Here is a 19,203-nt window from a genome sequence, read left to right as displayed (position 1 = left end):
CCATGATACATCTTGAAACTTATTCAATATGGACACAGAGTCTATGGAAGGAACTTCATGTTCTAAGTTATCGACTCTAACTAAGTGGTTTAAATACCCTTAGATCTTATTGCCTTTAAGATCGGAAACTATTTGTCCTGTTGGATTTGAACTACGCCCTTCCCATTCATGCTCTAACTCATTAGAAACTGAAATCTTACTACCCTTTTTCGACAGTCTATAGTATCATCACACCTATGGAGCCAATCCATACACAAAATTATATTAAAGTCAAGCATGGTTTCCCCAGCAGCTGCTTCTCCAACACTCCTGCCTGCGTTTCTTCATGTGTTCATTCTCTACACGCACACACAAAAAGGGAGTTCGATGCTAGAATGACAAGATGTCAAAGATTTACATGGAACGATAAAGAGTAAAAGAAGGGAAGATTCCAAACATCACTTAGTCTCTAAGTCATGGTTTTGGTGCACTTCACAACCATAAGTTAGAAACTACGCAACGTGGTTGTTTTGAGGCTTAGTTCCTAGGTAATTTAACCTCATGATCTGATACCAAGTTTGTCACACCTGGATTCTGGAATTCGGATGCGACCAGCGTCGTTAACCTCTTAGAGGTCGCAGACAAGCCTCTTCTTAGCTTTTATCACAATCAAATAGTCAAATTTGCAGAAAAGTTAAAACTTTTCAATACTTAATTAAGTGTACATAGACTTCATGTAATTACATATAGAGTGATATCAATTGATTAAACAATTGAAATAAATGATCGTAATAATAATAATAGCTATCCAATCAGCCTTATTACAAACGCTTGAACAAATGTTTGAAATGAAACGCTAGGGACAACATCCACTAGCTATATCTAATGTAATAAGCTAGAATAATAAATTTAGCATCCTCAAACTCAAGAGGACCTAAGAAAGTCTGGAGATCGCTAATCCAAACTGGTTCATCGAGTCTTCAATCTTCTCTAGTTGCTGCGCCTATAAAAATAGTAATAATATATGGGGTTAGTACACACTTGTACTAAGTATGGGTGTATGCATATAACACATAAGGACTATGCATGAACAAGGAAAGCTCTTCCTAAAGTGACATGCCATTTCTGGAAAGTTAAGTCGCTTTACTTTGTTAAATCATTACTTCTGATTTATGGTATGAATATGACATGTTCTCATGCAATTAAGTCATACAACTCATATTCTATATGAACATAAGACCTTGGAATCATGATCATAATTTTAGAACAACTTAAACGGAAATTTATATTTTTTCTCCCTCTAAGCCGAGAGCTCCTTTGTGACACTTAGATTATTTTCAGTCTTTTCTTCTTTATGTTCTGTAGTTCAATGATCTCCTTTCTTATGTCTTACTTACAAGTGCAATGATTCATTATTGTCCCGTACCTACAATGAGTCGCATAAGTAATCCAAAAGACTCAAAAAATGATTTGGCTACCTTACTTACAAGTTATATCTTCTATTCTTGTTAAATTGGCATAAGTCTTTATAAGCCAATCTTTATTAGCTATGCCCATTATGTGGTTGTTTGCATAGTAGTATAAGGATATTGGGGCATTGATTAGCCATTACGTTTTGCTCCTCTTTATTGGCATAATATAAGAAGTCATTATAAGCCAATCTATATTGTCTATACCCATAACTTGTTAAAACTTCATTCTTATCAAAACTGGTGATTGATATTCTTGAGCTCTTACTTTGTTAATTCACTTTGAACTTTCATTTCTACTTCTTTGATTTGTTGTTCACTGAGAACATGCTACTTTCATTCTTTCTTAATTTCTTTTTAGCATTATCGGAAGTAGATCATGCGAGCTAACATGAAATCTAATGTCTCCCCCACACCAAAAATAGGTGATTCACCGTTAAGGTGAACCAAGTTTTGTGACTACCCCACACCGAAAAGGGGGGTTCACCATCTAAAGTGCAACCAAGTCAGTGTCTTCCCCCACCCGTAAAAAGAGGTTCACGCTGAAGTGAACCCAGATACTTCCCTGAACTATAATCGACATAGATCATTTGAGCTAAACATGAAATCCACTCTCTCCCCTACACTGAAAAAAAGGTAGAATCACCGGCCAAAGTGAAACCTACAGCTAGCCTTGTTAGGCTGGAACCCCTAATGCTGGCAAACATAGTTCGAAGACTAGGAGACGTACGGTGACTACTTCTCCACCTTGGTGGTAGCCTCGTCTCATGAGACTTACATGTTCTAGCACAAGCTCATTGCTAGTCTTTTGGTGCAAAGCTCAGATTTACTTTACTTTCTTATCTCTTAGAGTTTGACTTAAACACTAAGGAAGCTTGCTTCTAGTTATGAGATTTACTTAACTCTATGGATGACTGGTCATCCCTTATTTGCTTGATGAACATGAACTTAGGACATACATTATAATCATGTTGCGAGTGAGACTTGTCTCACGGACTCTAGCACCATTTTGTAGTAGTTTTGACGTAATAGATTAAGTTTAATTGAGACTTGTATCACTTCTTTAACACTCTATATTAGGTCAATTTCATAACTTTAGCTTTCAGTTACTTCTTTACTCACCTTAACTTGGTAGTTTTGTACAATTCTCTATGAAAGTTATAACTACTTATTCAATGCTACTGCGTTCACAAGTTTGTGTGGATAGAGTATGTTGGGACTTGACCCATAGACTGGATACCCAATGTTATGAGTTCATTGATGTAGAGATTGGTATGATTTTACATGTTTTGGAAATAATATGTTGGACATAGTTTTGATATTCAATTTTTTAGCATAAATTACAATTTCATAGATACTTGTAATAACGATGTCACTATCCATGCCAATCACTTCATAAATACATTATAATAAACTATCAGGATAAACAATCCATCTTTTAACCTTATATTAGCATATGAGACAATTAATGAACACTTATAACAATTTCATCTTCTCGAACACAAGTAGGCATTACAACACTTTAATGTTCATGTAGATAACACCCTAAGTATGCGGATATAACATTGTAGGTTTCGTTCGACAATAAAATCATGGAAACATACGCATCATAATCAGTTAACACCACATACCAACAACAAGCTCGAAATTCACATCATAAAAATGCAAGAATCGAAAATCGGGAGAACTATGGAGATGAACATGCGATTCATTGGGAACAACCCTAGTTTCGATATTGTTGTTTGCAAAATGTTTGAATTGCCTCTAGAATAAATAATTACAGGAGATAAAACCAATACCTTATGTAAAATTGAATCTACAAAGATCACTTTGCATGAAAACCTTTAATAATACCTTGAAATCGCCTAAGAGAATTGAGAGAAATTTTCTACATTTCTCACTTTTGTTTACTGTTTTGCAATTGAGAGTTTTCTAATATATATGAAATTCTAATATGTTGACATCACTTATATGAATTGTGATGAAAGAACTTATACTCATACAATTCTTATTGAGCTATTGATGATGATGAATATACAAGGGATAGACCCTATGACCTAAACTAAGCTATGATCGATAATTAAAGTCTTTAGGACATTTCAATGAAGGGACTTAGCTTAGCACCGAGTGAACTTGACAATGGAAGGTGATGACTTCCCAAAGAGGAAGATTTTCCCTATAGTTCAATATGATATGTTGACTTCCCAAAGAGGAATACTAATCCAATGGATTCCCATGTTAGGAGGATTCAACTACCAAGTGGTATCAAAAGGGAATATACTATCTCTTAGTTCTTAAACTATGTTGCCCCCATAGGAAGACTAGCTAGTGGATCCACCTAGAAAGCTATGTTTGTGTTTGGTTCTACTTTGGCCGGTACACCACCTTTCATCGGTGTAAGGGTTTACAACACCGGATTCCATACAGAGCTCATGTGGTCTATGTCAGTTTAAGGTAAGTGTTCCCTAAAGTAAAATATAGTAACGAAGTATAAACTAACTAAGGTTTCTTGAGAGGATTAACTTAACCCAGGTAGGCGTATGGGACTCTACCTATGCCTTGCACTAGTTGAGTTTGATGGAAGATTTAGGAAGTCGATATTATGTAAGCATATGATAATGATGTATATGATGATAATATATTGATGCTACAATGTAAATTTATATATATGATGATGATTATCCTCTTGATATATGTTGGACTATATTGTTAAAGTTAGACATTGGTTATCTTTCCTTGTTGAGTTTGCTTGGTTGGGCAAGGTTATGGGGCTTTGCTTGGTCATTACACTTGTTGACTTGATAAGGATTAATGATTTGTTGTCTTGATTATTATGATATGATTGACTCTTATTCATTCTTGTGATATTATTCCTTGATTATAGGGTTGTAGTAAATCATGGTTTCAAGTATGTTGGGATAAGTATTACTTGTGAGATAGTAAGCATGTTGGTTGGTTGACATGACTTGCATGACTTTGCATTAAGTTCCTGTAAGGGTAAAATGGCATGTTTTAACTAAAAGTCCCTTTTTAGCATGTTTTGGTTGTATATGTGCATAAGGTTTCGTAGTTAGTACATGTGGAGTAAACTCTATTTTCTTCCCTTTTTCCCAAACATTTTAGGTTCCGTCGTTGAAGAGTTTGGAAGGCGGCATTGTTGAAGGCTTGGATTCTTCCTTTCATTCAAGTGAGGTAGGTCCTCAACATTTGTGGTCAATGCCATCATCTAGCTTACGGACTTGTTATGAGCTTAATGACTTTTTCATTTCTTTCCTTTTCAATTGAGTACTACACTTTTTTATGACTTATATGTGGTCTTGTTGGATTGACGTAAGGGCTATGCCCATATTGTAATAATTGTTTAGATGGTATGAGATGAGACAATCGTTGAGACTATTTCTATATTTTATATATTTATATGTTCAATAAAAGTAGAAGACTATGTAACCTTCCTATACGAAGGGTCTATGTATACTCGATATGAATATATATTATGTGTATGTAGAGGTCAATGTAAACCTCCAAATAGTTATAACGAATGTTTTAAATTTTTCCGCATTTTTCAACCTATGAATGTAATGACATGAGAAAAAGAGGCTAGTCTTAGTCCTTAAAAAGGACGCCGACGCCGATTACCTCTAGACGGATAAACACGGATGTGACAAACTTGGTATCAAAGCATGAGGTTGAATATAGTTGAGTTATGTCTCTCTCTACCACGTCTATGTAGGTTTGTATTCATAATTGTGAAATGCGCCACACTCATGAGTAGGAACCTATATGATGCTTAGGAATCACTCTCTTTCTCGAAAATCTTATATCATGCCAATAGAGTATACTTATGTGTGCTTTTACATCTAAACCTATTGTTGTGGTTATAGGAATCATGAATACTAGAAGGAATACGGCTCGAAGACTTGAGGAGGAAGTTGCTAATGCGGGAGCTCCTCCCTGTGGTGACCAAGTTCCTCCTCTTAAGGAAAATGCTAACGTTGACCAAGCCCCGGCTAACCCTCTACCAATGACGGAGGTTGAGATGAGGGGTATTGTTTCTCAAATGGCCCAAGCCATTACTACTCAAGCACAAGCTGCGACGGTTCAACCCCAAGCTATGACGGCCCAAGCCAATCGAGAGATTGTTCCCCGTCCTCATCAACAAGTCACTACTATGGCTTCCTGTCTAAGGGACTTCACTCGAATGAATCCTCCTACATTCTATAGCTCTAAGGTTGATGAATACCCCCAAGAATTCATCAATGAGATCTATATGATACTATATGCAATGGGGGTGTCTTAAAGTGAGAAGGCCGAGTTGGCCACATACCAACTCAAAAATGTGGCTTAAACTTGGTATATACAATGGAGGGATAATAGGCCTTTGAGTGGTGGTTCAGTGACTTGGGAGATCTTTAAGGTTGGTTTTCTAGATCGGTTCTTCCCTAGGAATATGAAGGAGGAAAAAGTGGTGGAGTTCATAAATCTTCGCCAAGGTGGACGGAGTGTCCATGAGTACCCTTTGGAATTCATTAAGTTGTCCAAATGTGCTCCTTCTCTGGTCTCCAATCCTAGAGACCAAATGAGTCGTTTTATGCCGAGGGTGTTGAAGGACTTACAAGAGGAGTACCAATCGGCCATGCTACATGACAACATGAACATTTCCCGTCTTATGGTGCATGCAAGAAGGATTGAGGAGGCAAGGGCTAAGCGAAAAAGTAGAGATGCTAAGAGAGCAAGTTCATATGATGGTTGTTCTTCAAAAAATAAGCTTGAAATACAAGACAAGCCTAGATTAGAAGCGGATTTCTAATCAAGTCCTTTCTAAATTTCCAAAACCTGTGGGTGATAGGGTGTCTAACCCTAAATTCAAGAGGGTAAAAGGTACTAATTCACCAAATGAGAAGCCTACATGTGCCAAGTGTGGAAAGGGCCATCTTGGTGAGTGCTTGGTAGGAACAGGGATTAACTTTAGTGGTGGAAAGAGTGGTCACAAGATGAGAGGTTTTCCTAACTTGAAAAGTCAAGACAAGGGTAGTTTTTCAAGCTCAAGCAAGTGGAGAAGAACCACTTCTATACTCTCCGCTCTAGGGGTGAGCAGGAGACTTCTCCCGACTTGGGAACCACTTCTATACTCTCCGCTCTAGGGGTGAGCAGGAGACTTCTCCCGACTTGGTAACCGGTGTGTTGAAAGTTTTCTCTCTTGATGTATATTCCTTACTTGATCCCGGTGCTACTTTATCATTTGTTACACCTTTAGTAGCTAAAAAAGTTTGATATTTTACCCGATATTTTGCATGAACCATTTATAGTGTCTACTCCGGTGGGTAGGTCGGTTATTGCAAAAAGGGTGTATAGAAATTGTCCAATAATGTTGCCCAATAGAATTTCTTTTTTTGATCTAGTAGAACTCGATATGCTTGATTTTGATATTATATTGGGTATGCATTGGTTGCATGCATGTTTCGCATGCATTGATTGTAGGACAAGAGTGGTGAGGTTTAACTTCCCAAATGAACCCGTTGTTGAGTGGAAGGGGGTTCTATTCATAGAGGTCGTATTATTTCTTGTATAAAAGCATGCAAAATGATCTCAAAAAGTTGTCTCTATTATATAGTAAGAGTCCAAGATCTATACTCCGAAGTTCCTCCCATCGAGTCAGTACCCGTAGTGAGTGAGTTTGCGGAGGTGTTCCGTAATGACCTTCTCGTTATTCCTCCTGAACGATAAATTGACTTTGGCATTGATTTGATGCCGGATACAAATCCCATATCAATTCCTCCTTATCAGATGGCTCCGACTGAGTTGAAGGAGTTGAAGGCTCAACTCAAGGATCTACTAGATAAGGGTTTTATAAGGCCTAGTATTTCTCCGTGGGGTGCTTCGGTTTTGTTTGTGAAGAAGAAAGATGGGTTCTTGAGAATGTGTATTTATTACCGCCAACTCAACAAGGTCAGCATTAAGAATAAGTACCCTCTCCCTCAGCTTGACGACTTGTTTGATCAACTCCAAGGGGCGAGTTACTTTTCAAAAATTGACTTGAGATCGGGGTATCACCAACTTAGGGTAAGAGGTGAGGATGTACAAAATACGGCCTTTCGAACTAGGTATGGGAACTATGAGTTCTTGGTCATGTTTGTCGGTCTCACCAATGCTCCAGCGGCGTTTATGGACCTAATGAAAAGAGTGTTTCAAAATTACCTAGATTCATTTGTGGTAATCAGTGACGATATGTTGGTATATTCAAAGAATAAGGGTGATCATATGGGTCATTTGAGAGTGGTATTGCAAACTCTTAGAGAACATCAATTGTATGCCAAATATAGTAAGTGGGAGTTTTTGTTGAGGTCGGTGATATTTCTTGGGCACATTATCTCTAGTAAGGGAGATGAGGTATACCCAAGGAAAATCGAAGCAGTGAAAAATTGGCCTAGACCATTGACTCTAACCAACATTAGGAGTTTCTTGGGTCTAGCGGGTTATTATCGAAGGTTCATAGATGGTTTTGCGTCTATTGGGTCTCCTTTGACCCAAAATAGTAAAAAGTTTGAGTGGTCGAAGGCGTGTGAGAAAATCTTTCAATTGTTGAAAGATAGGCTTACTTCCGCTCCGGTGTTGATTTTAACGGAGGGTACAAAAGGTTTTGTAGTGTATTGTTACGCATCCCGAGTGGGGTTGGGGTGTGTGCTTATGCAACTCGGGAAGGTTATAGCCTATGCCTCTAGGCAATTTAAGGTACATGAGAGAAACTATCTCACTCATGACCTTGAGTTAGAGGCTGTGTTGTTTGCTTTGAAAATTTGGAGGCATTACTTGTACGGAGTTCATGTTGATGTCTTTACCGATCATAAGAGTCTCCAATACTTGTTTACCCAGAAGGAGTTGAATCTCTGACAAAGAAGGTGGCTAGAGTTGTTGAAAGATTATGATATGAGTGTCCTTTGTCACCCTGAGAAGGCTAATGTATTTGTGGATGCCCTAAGTTGTATGACTATGGGTAGTGTATCCTATATTGATGAAGCCAAGAAGGACCTAGTAAAGGAAGTACATAGGTTGGCTAGGATGGGGGTGAGGTTGGATATTTCTCCAGATGGGGGTGCTATAGTTCATCATAACTCCGAGTCACGTTAGTGGTTGAGGTGAAGTACAAACAACAACACCTTGATCTAGCCTTAATAGAGTTAAAATAATCGGTTATCGGCAAGTTGAATGAATCATTCTCCTTAGGGGGGATGGTGTGTTAAGGTACCAAGGGAGATTATGTGCTCCCGATGTAGATGGGTTGGGGATCAGATCCTAGAAGAAGCACATGGGTTCCACTACTCAATTTATCCGGGGTCGACAAAAATGTACCATGACCTAAGGGAGATATATTGGTGGGAAGGTCTGAAAAGGGACATAGCGGAGTTTGTCTCTAAGTGTTCGAATCGCCAACAAGTAAAGGCCGAACACCTAAAGCCGGGTGTCTTACTACAAGAGATCCAAATTCCTACTTGGAAGTGGGAAGATATCAATATGGACTTTGTAGTAAGTTTACCTCGGACTCAAAAGTCATATGATTCAATATCTTACTACAAGAGATCCAAATTCCTACTTGGAAGTGGGAAGATATCAATATGGACTTTGTAGTAAGTTTACCTCGGACTCAAAAGTCATATGATTCAATATAAGTGGTTGTGGATTGACTGACTATGTCTGCTCCGCTCAATCTATTACCGCCAGTCTGTATATTCGGCGGAGGATTATGCAAGAATCTTCCTAGATGAGATTTTGTGCTGCCATGGCATTCCGTTATCCATCAAATCGGGTCGTGGCACAGAATTCACATCTAGATTTTGGAGGTCGTTCCAAAAAGGGTTGGGTACTACGATGAAGTTGAGCACCACTTTTCATCCCCAAAGAGATGGTCAAGCGGAGCGTACGATGCAAACCCTTAAAGATATGCTTAGGGAATGCATTATTGATTCTAGAGGGAATTGGTATAAACGTTTACCTTTGGTGGAGTTTGTCTATAATAATAGTTTTCGCTCATCCATTTCCATGGATCCCTATGAAGCCTTGTATGGTAGGAGGTATAGGTCTCCTATTGGATGGTTTGAAGTGGGTGAGCCATCACTTCTTGGTCCCAAGTTGATCGATAAGACTTAGTAAAAGGTTCATATCATAAGAAATCGGTTGCAAACGCCCTATAGTCGGCAAAAGTCTTATGCCGATCATTGGAGAAGGGATTTGGTGTTTCAAGAAGGTGATAAGGTGTATTTGAAAATTTCACCAATTGAAGGGGTGGTTAGATTTGGCAAGAAAGGGAAGTTGAATCCTCGTTATGTGGGTCCCTATGAAATCTTGCAAAGGGTTGGTAAGGATGCCTATGAATTGAAACTTCCTAGTGAATTGGCTTTGGTTGATCCGATTTTCCATGTTTCTATGTTGAAAAAGTGTATCGTGGTCCTGAGTCCCTTCTTCCTATTGAGGGTCTTGGTGTCAAGGATAACCTCTCTTATGAGGAAGTTCTGGTTCAAATTCTTGATAGGCAAGTCAAGAAGTTAAGGAATAAAGAGGTGGTTTCCGTAAAGGTGATATGGAAAAATCGTCTAGTTGAGGGTGCAACATGGGAGGCTGAGGCCGACATGAAGTCTCGTTACCCTCATCTTTTTGAGAATTAAGGTTAGTCATTCTCTTAAATAACATAAATATGACTAGAAGTTTAAGTATCTTGATTTTTGGGTGAAGCTTTGCATATTATGCATTTTTGAAAAACTTACAGTGAAGTTACGGTAGTATTTCTTTTAAAAACTTGAAATTTTTCTTTTTGCTAGTTTTGAGTCATGTTGTGCATTTTGATATGGTGAGTCTTCATTAAATGATATGTAGCATGTTGTTAAGTTAAACTTTGTGCTAATTAACTCATGTAATGTATGTTGAGCTCACAAGTGTTGTGAGAAGGAAATGCCTCATGATGAAGTGTTTTGAGCCTTATGTGTGGTAATATGAGTTTTGGTATTTGCCTTGTTGAAATGGTATGATTTATGTTGATTTGATATTGTTGATTTGTTGGGCTACTAGTCTTGAGTCTATTCCTTCCTTCAAAAAGAGTTTTGGTGTCATTTGGGGACGAATGTTCCTAAGGGGGAGGGGATAATGTAACACCTTGAAAATCCAAGACGTGTCGTAAAGCCTAACATAGGTGTCATAAGGTCTAAGTATTGTTTCTAAGTCCATTTTTAATTGATATAGGTCATTTAGGAGGTTTAAGAACCAAAACGTCCACAAACGTCCATGACATCTGGGAAGTTGGTTCAAAGGGGTGTTAGTGTGCTTTAACCTATTTGACTAACTTTTAGGAGTCGGAAAAGTACAAAAAATTCATGGAAAGGTAGCTAATAGGTGTTTGAGTTGTTTCATGGTTGAAATGTCCGGGTATGACTCCCCAAGGACCAACCATGGGCCCTTGAGGAGGACCCTTGTAGTTTGATGCAACACTGCCTGGTAGTCTGCATCGACGGGAGAGAAGATGGTTGTGTGTGGATCGACGGAGCATTGATGCAACCATCATCCCACAATTAGGCTGGTTGAGAAGGTCCCTTCACCCGCACAACCTCTGAATTCATCGACGGAGTGCAGAGGTGCAGGCTAAGTCTATGTGTGGATCGACGGGGCGTCGATGCCACCGTCATCCCACACTTTGTCAATGCATCGAAGCCCCTCACCTGCACATTCTCTGAACTCATCGACGGAGTGCAGGATGGAGGGGTGAGGGATCGTCGACTCACAGACGGCTCGTCAATCGGGGTTTCGTCTATGAGAGTCGAGTTTTCTGCCTAATTTAAGTTGGTCTCATTTAATTAGTTAGGGGGTTAGGTGGTTTAATTGAGGGTTAAGGGAGTCTAATTAAGTTGATTTAAGACCCAATATAAATACTCCCAACCCTCATTAATCTAAAGACAACTCTCAATTAAACTCTCTTCCTTCTCTCTTATTTCTCTCTCTACTTGAACTCACGGTTGAAGGCTAGAAAGGATTAGGTTTTTGGGTCTGGAGAGGGATGAATTCACCATCAAATTGTTGTCAAATGTTAAGGTATGGGTTCTATTCACCTTTGAAACACTTTCCTCAAAGTGTTCCTTCAAAATAGATTTCAAAAGTTGAGTTTTCTTATGGGTTTCATTCAATTACGAAATTGAAGTTATGAATTGAATTGTTAATGATTTCTTTAGGTTACATTGAATAGATAAACATGTAATTTAATATGTTTATGGTAATTGTTGATGGTTTGGTCTAAATTGAAGAGCATGATACTCAATCCCTAACACTAGGTAGTGATCTTGACATATATTGTATTGTGATCATTTAATTTACTTGGTTATTGATTAGATTACTATCCTATGTTGTTATTATGATTAAATTAAGATTAATTATAGACCTATTATGCTAGTTCTTGAGATGTGATTTCAGTTATGAATTGTAATGTGAAATTAGCCTATTCATCTTGTCTTAAGTTGTGAGCTAGTGTTAAATTATGTTATAGAGATGCAATTGACCTTATTATCTTATTGGTTATCATTGTGTGATGATGTTACTCCCCTAATTGGTTTGAGTTATGCGTTGATGGTAAGACCTTGATGATAGACTATGAGAAAGAATTGGTAAGTCTTAGAATCTCTATCTTTATTTCGAGTTGTGATTAATTAATGTTAAGTTATGATGTTACATTGGAGTATGCCTTATACTAGAATTATAGAGTGGTATGATGTTGTATTGAAATATCTTGACTATGTTTTGAGGTTGATTAAGGTGTATGTGATATAAGGATGGTGGAAACTATCGTTGTGTCTTGATATGCTATGAAATGCTAATGTGTTAACCTCACTTATATTAATTGTGATGAAAGACATATACTCATACAATTCTTATTGAGCTATTAATGATGTTTGATTATACAAGGGGTAGACCTTATGACCTAAACTAAACTATGATTGATAAATAAAGGCTCAAAGACATTTCAATAAAGGGACTTATCTTAGCACCAAGTGAACTTAACAATGGGAGGTGATGACTTCCCAAAGAGGATGATTTTCCCTATAGTTCTATATGAGATATTGATTTTCCAAAGAGGAGTACTCATCCAATGGATTCCCATTAGAGGAGGCCCCAATGATCAAGTGGTATCAAGAGGGGATATAGTATCTCTTAGTTGTTGAACTATATTGCACCCATTGAAAGACTAGCTAGTGGATCCACCTAGAAAGCTACGTTTGTGTTTGCTTCTAGTTTGGGCGGTAGACTACCTTCCTCGGTGTAAGGGTTTACAACACCGGATTCCACACTTAGATCATGTGGTCTATGTCGTTTAAGGCACGTGTTCCCTAAAGTAAAATAAAGTAATGAAGTATAAACTAACTAAGGTGAATTGAGAGGTTTAACTTAGCCTAGGTAGGGGTATGGGACTCTACCTTTTCCTTGCACTTGTTGACTTCGATTGAAGATTTAGGAANCTTTTCCTTGCACTTGTTGACTTCGATTGAAGATTTAGGAAGTTGATATTATGTGAGCATATGATAATGATGTATATGATGATAATATGTTGATGCTACAATGTAAATGTCTATATATGATTATGATTATCGTCTTGATATATCTAGTTGGACTATATTGTTAAAGTTGGACATTGATTATGTTCTCTTGTTGAGTATACTTGGTTGGGCAAGGTTATGGGTCTTTGCTTGGTCATTGCACTTGTTGACTTGATAAGTATATATGAGTAGTTGTCTTGCTTATTATGATATGATTGACTCTTATTCATTCTTGTGATATTATTCCTTGATGATAGGGTTATAGTAAATCATTGTTTTAACTGTGTTGGGATAAGTATTACTTGTGAGATAGCAAGCATGTTTGGTTGCTTGACATGACTTGCCTGACTTTGCATTAAGTTCCTAAAAGGGTAAAATGACATGTTTTAACTAAAAGTCCCTTTTTAGCATGTTTTAACACGTGTAGTACTAACCCTATTTTCTTTCCCTTTTCCCTAACATTTTAGTTTTCGGTCGTTGAAGAGTTTGGAAGACGACATTGTTGAAGGCTTGGATTCTTCCTTTTATCCAAGTGGGGTAGGTCCTCAACATTCGAGGGCAATGCCATCATCTAGCTTATGGACTTGTTATGAGCTTAATGACTCTTTCATTTCTTTCCTTTTCAATTGAGTAATATACTTTTGTATGACCTATATGTGGTCTTGTTGGATTGATGTAATGGCTATGCCCATATTGTGATAATCGTTTAGATGGTATGAGATGAGACAATCATTGAGAATATTTCTATATTTTATATATTTATATGTTCAATAAAAGTAGAAGACTATGTAACCTTCCTATACGAAGGGTCTATGTATACTCGATATGAATATTATTATGTGTATGTAGGGTCAATGTAAACCTCCAAGTAGTTATAACGAAAGTTGTAAATTTTTCCGCATTTTTCAACCTATGAATGTAATGACATGAGAAAAAGATGCTAGTCTTAGTCCTTAAAAAGGACGCCGACACCGGTTACGTCTAGGGGGTAAACCCGGATGTGACAGAGGGCAAGCAGACTTAGAATCTATATCTATATCTATATATCTATCTATATATATATATATATGAAGCAATGTTATGCTATGAATTTTTTTGTTGCTATTTTTATGATTATGCAATGAAAGATGTGTAAGGGCTTGTATATGACCTCTGAGATGTCAAGTTTGTCGTGTTAGTTCTAATGTGTTCCCCGGTCGTGACAAACTTGGTATCATATCATAAGGTTATAGAAAATGGTTAAGGGTCAAAAGTCTCATACTGCCACGTCTAGTTGAGTCTCAATAATCGGTGGTGAGTCACGACACATCTATGAGTGAGAGGCTATAGGACGATAGAGTTTCACTTACTTCACTACACTTGTGTTATGCCATAGAAATTATCTCTATATGATTTCTCTCTTATATTTCCTTATCCGGTGGTCTTTTAGATGTGATTGCTTGGAAAGGATTATGTCTCAAAGCTTGAGGGAGAAAAGGTGAGTCTTAATGCTTACTTTGATTTTGTGGCTTAATGAGTATGTGTGATGGTGAAAATTGGTATGTATTGATATGATTCCATTTATGGCTATAGATAATTTATGAGAATTCAGGTGATATGTTGAGAAGGTATGGTATGATGTGAACATAGATTGTTAATGGTTGCTATAGTGGGATGGAGATCCCTTTTGAATGATAAGTTGATTATGGTTATGTATGATGGTAGTGAAATGTTATGAAATAGGCTTGAAGAGTTTTGGAGAAAAGTGGTAAATAGTGAAAGAGGAATGGTCCCCTTATATATGTGTAATGCCTCATAGTTGCCCTTATGTGGATTGGAGTCTTTTGTATAGACTTGCTCCTAAGGATGGAAGATAAGTGTTGAACCTAGTAAGGAAATTGTGGAGTATGCTAGTAAATGGGAGAACCCTTATGATTGGTTGATGAGTCCCTATATGAACCTATTCTAAGAGTGGAGAAAAAGGGAGAAAGGGTTTTGATTCTATGAGTTGGGATTATGTTTTTGCCCTAATGTGACTTAGAGGGTAGTATGTAGCCCTCAATTCTCAAAGAGAAGGAGAGAATTGATGTTGACCTACTTTTAAGTGGTTAGTTGAATTGTAAGATTGATCTTAAGGATGGCAATTTGGGGATGTTCTTGGATGTATCTACGCATGGTTGGTTGGAAGTTTCCACCAAAGGTGATGACCATTGTAGTTCTGGTCTTGACTTGCCTTGACCTGATGTATAAGGGCATGAGGATATTAATAATTGATTAGGCTTACCCCAAGTGGGGGATAATGTGCCTACATTGTCAGGTTATGAGTGGCCTTAATGATCCTACTTTGAGTTCCCTTGAACTTCCCTAGGTTAAGAATCACTTTGAGTGATGGTTATGGAAGGGAGTAATCTAGCTACTCATTTGTGGTCCCTTGAATTGCTTGACTGGAAAGAGTGATAAGTCCAAGTTCTCTTGGAGGAGATAAGTTTCTCTTAAAGGGATTTACCCTAAGTGGGGGATGATGATGTGAGTAGTAAGGTGGTAGATATCCCTATCTTTTCCTTCTATTCCTACTCAAGATTGAAATAAGAAAGTTCCTAAGTAGCTTATTTATGATGGGAGTCTTGCATATGAGTATGAGTTGCATGTTCCCCATATGTTATGCATGTCTTGATCTGCACTATGTTTTCCATGTTATGAAAGGTCATTGTTGCTAAGGGTGTGCATTAGTCGGTTCGGTTTGATTTTACGCATTATCGGTTCAATCTATCTATTTTTGGTTTATAAACATGCTAAACCAAAAACAAACCAATAAGATATTCTTATCTATTTTTGGTTTATTGATTTTTGATTATTATCGATTCGGTTTTTGGTTTACTCAATAAGAAAATGTCCATAAAAAATTATATGTCTTCTCACTACTCAAAATGTTTTGATATAGTGAAACAAGAAAGATATTGAGAAGTTGCATCAATAAGAATATATAGTACAAAGGCTATAATTTAATTACATGTTACCACCAAAACATAGTATGAAATTTTTTATGGTTTTTCGGTTTACTCAATAAGAAAATGTCCATAAAATATTATATGCCTTCTCACTTCTCAAAATGTTTTGATATAGTGAAACAAGAAAGATATTGAGAAGTTGCATCAATAAGAGAAAATAAAGTACGAAGGCTATAATTACATGCTACCACCAAAACATAGTATGAAATTTTTTATGGTAATTAAATTACAGACATTTACAAACTTGCAATTGCTACAACCTATAATTGCAAACTAAAACTAAAATAAAATAGTCCCACAAGAGTAAAACTAAAACTAAAACTAAAATCAAATAGCTATAATTATGAATTCTTTTACTTTTAGGTTTCGAGTAAATATTAAAAACTAGTAAAGCGGACTAGTCTGAAGTTGGTAGGGTACTAATAATTTGTTATAGTTATAGTTTCTAATTATAAATTAAATTTTTAATATTTAATAATTAGAAAGGGTGAAATAATAAATTATTATCGTCTGATTATATTATCGGTTTACCCAATAACCTAATAGTAAAAACCGATACTGAATTAATAAGCAAATAACTTTTTTATAAACCCATTAAAAACCCAATAACCTAATAACATTTTTTCTATTCAGTTTGTCGGTTGATTCGATTTTTGCACACCCCTAATTATTTCATGAAAAAAGGATTTTGATCAAATTGCATATTTCTCATTTTAGTGTGCCCCTTGATATGGTAAATGTGCATTTAACTTCATGAGATGGCTACATGAACATGCTTGATAACACTTTTGATATGAGGGTGTTTTGACCCAATAATGAGGTGTTAAGTTTTCTTTAAATAAGAATTGATGAGCCCTTTAAAAATGTATGACTTTTATTACTTAGAAATTATTTTGTAGGCTCACTCTTGAGAAGTGATAATATGTCTATCAAAGTCATCAATGTGTGCCTTTTAATTGTAACAACTACCCTAAATGTTGTACGTTTATGAATGCTAGTGTCATGCTAGAAACTGAAGTTGTATAAAATAACTTCCTGTTGTTGTGGTGTGATTTTCATTTTTACTTCATAGGAAGAGAGTATGAGCATATTTTGATTTGGGGTAAAAAAAACCTCCTCAAAATGAATTGACTCTTGTGCATTGCTTTTATGTGAACTTTATGATGTCATGTGCGTATGTTGTGACTAAGAGAAGGTAGTTCCTCCTTGAAAAAAAGTTAAGCATTGTAATGTTATGTATGACCTTGATGGTATTATGTCTAGAATATAAGATTGAAGTTGAACTACATGATTCATGATTTTTGTGCAACTAATTGAATTGCTTAATTTTTCATGAGTTGAAGTGTGGATTATGCCTATGTGTGCAACTGAAATACATCGTATGTCTAACTTTATGATGAGATAATGAGAATGCCTTATGTTTGAGAAGGCAGTTCCTTCAAATGGCAATGAGTATGAAGAAGCATGTACGCATGGAAAGAAAATGCAAGAGTAATCCATGTTTGATTATGTTGCTTTAGTTGCATAATAGTATGAAGTTGGTGTTCCTTCTAAGTTTGGTGCATTGATTCTTGTGTGGTAACATGTTGAATGTTGTGAGTTGCTCTATGGTTCATTAGTCCTTGAAATTGTTTTAAAAAGTCCCAAGTGTCATTCGAGGATGAGTGTTCTAAAGTGGGGGATATTGTCAACACCCTCAAAATGAACTAAGATGTCTAGAGTCTCACATGTGCCTAAAAATATTATTAAAATGTTAATGAAGTGTTTTAGAGCTTGTATATTTAATTTGAAGTGGTTTGGAGGTCGAGCGTTCAAGAACGACCAAGATGTTCTATAGTTGGACTTTAGACGTACTACTGTGTTCTAGTGTGCCTTTGCATTTTTTAAGTGTTGTTCCGGATCTAACTCGATAGGTAAGGATCCAAACTTGTGAATAGATGTAATTAGTTTCTAAATGTCCGAGAAAGACTCCCCAAGGACCACCCTATGGGTCCTTGAGGAGGATTTAAAGGCTGGCCAAGGACTGGCTTGGAAATGTTCAAATGACATCGTAGCATCGACGTCCCGTTCCTTGATCGACGCCTCATCGATTGGGAGTATTTCTACACACTTAGTGTGGGAGTTATGCCCCCCAAAATGAAGCCTCAGTCACAAACGATGGAGCATAAGGATGGCTCGTCGATCAGACAACACCCCGTCGCTAGCTTTCGTCTATTGGACTTGCAGTTCTATCTGCTCCATGCTACCTTGTTAGGGGTGAATCGGGAAATTCACTCCGCTTCATAATTAAACTAAGAACGATTAATTTAGGTGTATATAGGTAATTTAAGTTAGTATATAAGCCTTAAAACTAATTAGAATTCACTCTTCCAAATCAAACCTTCCCATCTTTCAATCTAGTCATGGGTTCATTGTTAATATGATTTCAAAAGCATTCTAATGGTGAATATGTGATTAATCTATGGTTTAAACATGATTTTCAATCAAATTCCATGAAGAACCCATGATCTCCTTAATCTTTCAAATTAGCATTTGATATGGGTCTTGTGATCTTGATTAGATAATGATCCAATTATGGTATTGAATATATTGTATTGATTATTCCTAATTTTATCTATGTTAATTGATACTGAATTTTTGGGAATTGATCTATGATGATCATATCTTGGAGATCTGGTAAGTTGGCCTATTTCTTCTAATTAGCTTAGAATTTATATTGAATTGTGATGATTGGTATGGTCCACTTATGGTGGTGTTGTTTACCTTATGGTACATCTTTATGTATTAAGATCATGGCCTTGAAGGTATTATATGCAAGGTGTATTGATATGATCATTTCATGTCTATGAAGTTGATGGGTGTAACCCTTGATTCTAGTATCATGTCTAAGTGAATTGATGTTATGTAAAATTATATGGATAGTCTTCCACACTAGTTTAATGATCTAGGTGTGTAGATGAAGTTGTATATATGTGGATGATCATGTTAGGGTTAGGTGTGGTCTATGTGGCTAATGATGATGAATACTCTTATAGCATGACCTAACTAGATGAATGTGTGATCAAAGTATGCTAGGAGTCTTCTATTCTAATGTTGGATATGCTCGTGTCCTATGATGTAATATGAGTGGTGTAACTCTAGATGTCTAAGGATAGTTCTACTATGCATCATTACATATTACTACGATTAATGAAATTATGAACA

The sequence above is a fragment of the Solanum pennellii genome, chromosome 7 (assembly GCF_001406875.1).
Source record: "Solanum pennellii chromosome 7, SPENNV200".
In the NCBI taxonomy this organism is placed as follows: Eukaryota; Viridiplantae; Streptophyta; class Magnoliopsida; order Solanales; family Solanaceae; genus Solanum; species Solanum pennellii.
The sequence above is the reverse complement of the archived record's forward strand: the minus strand, read 5'-3'. Positions refer to the sequence as shown.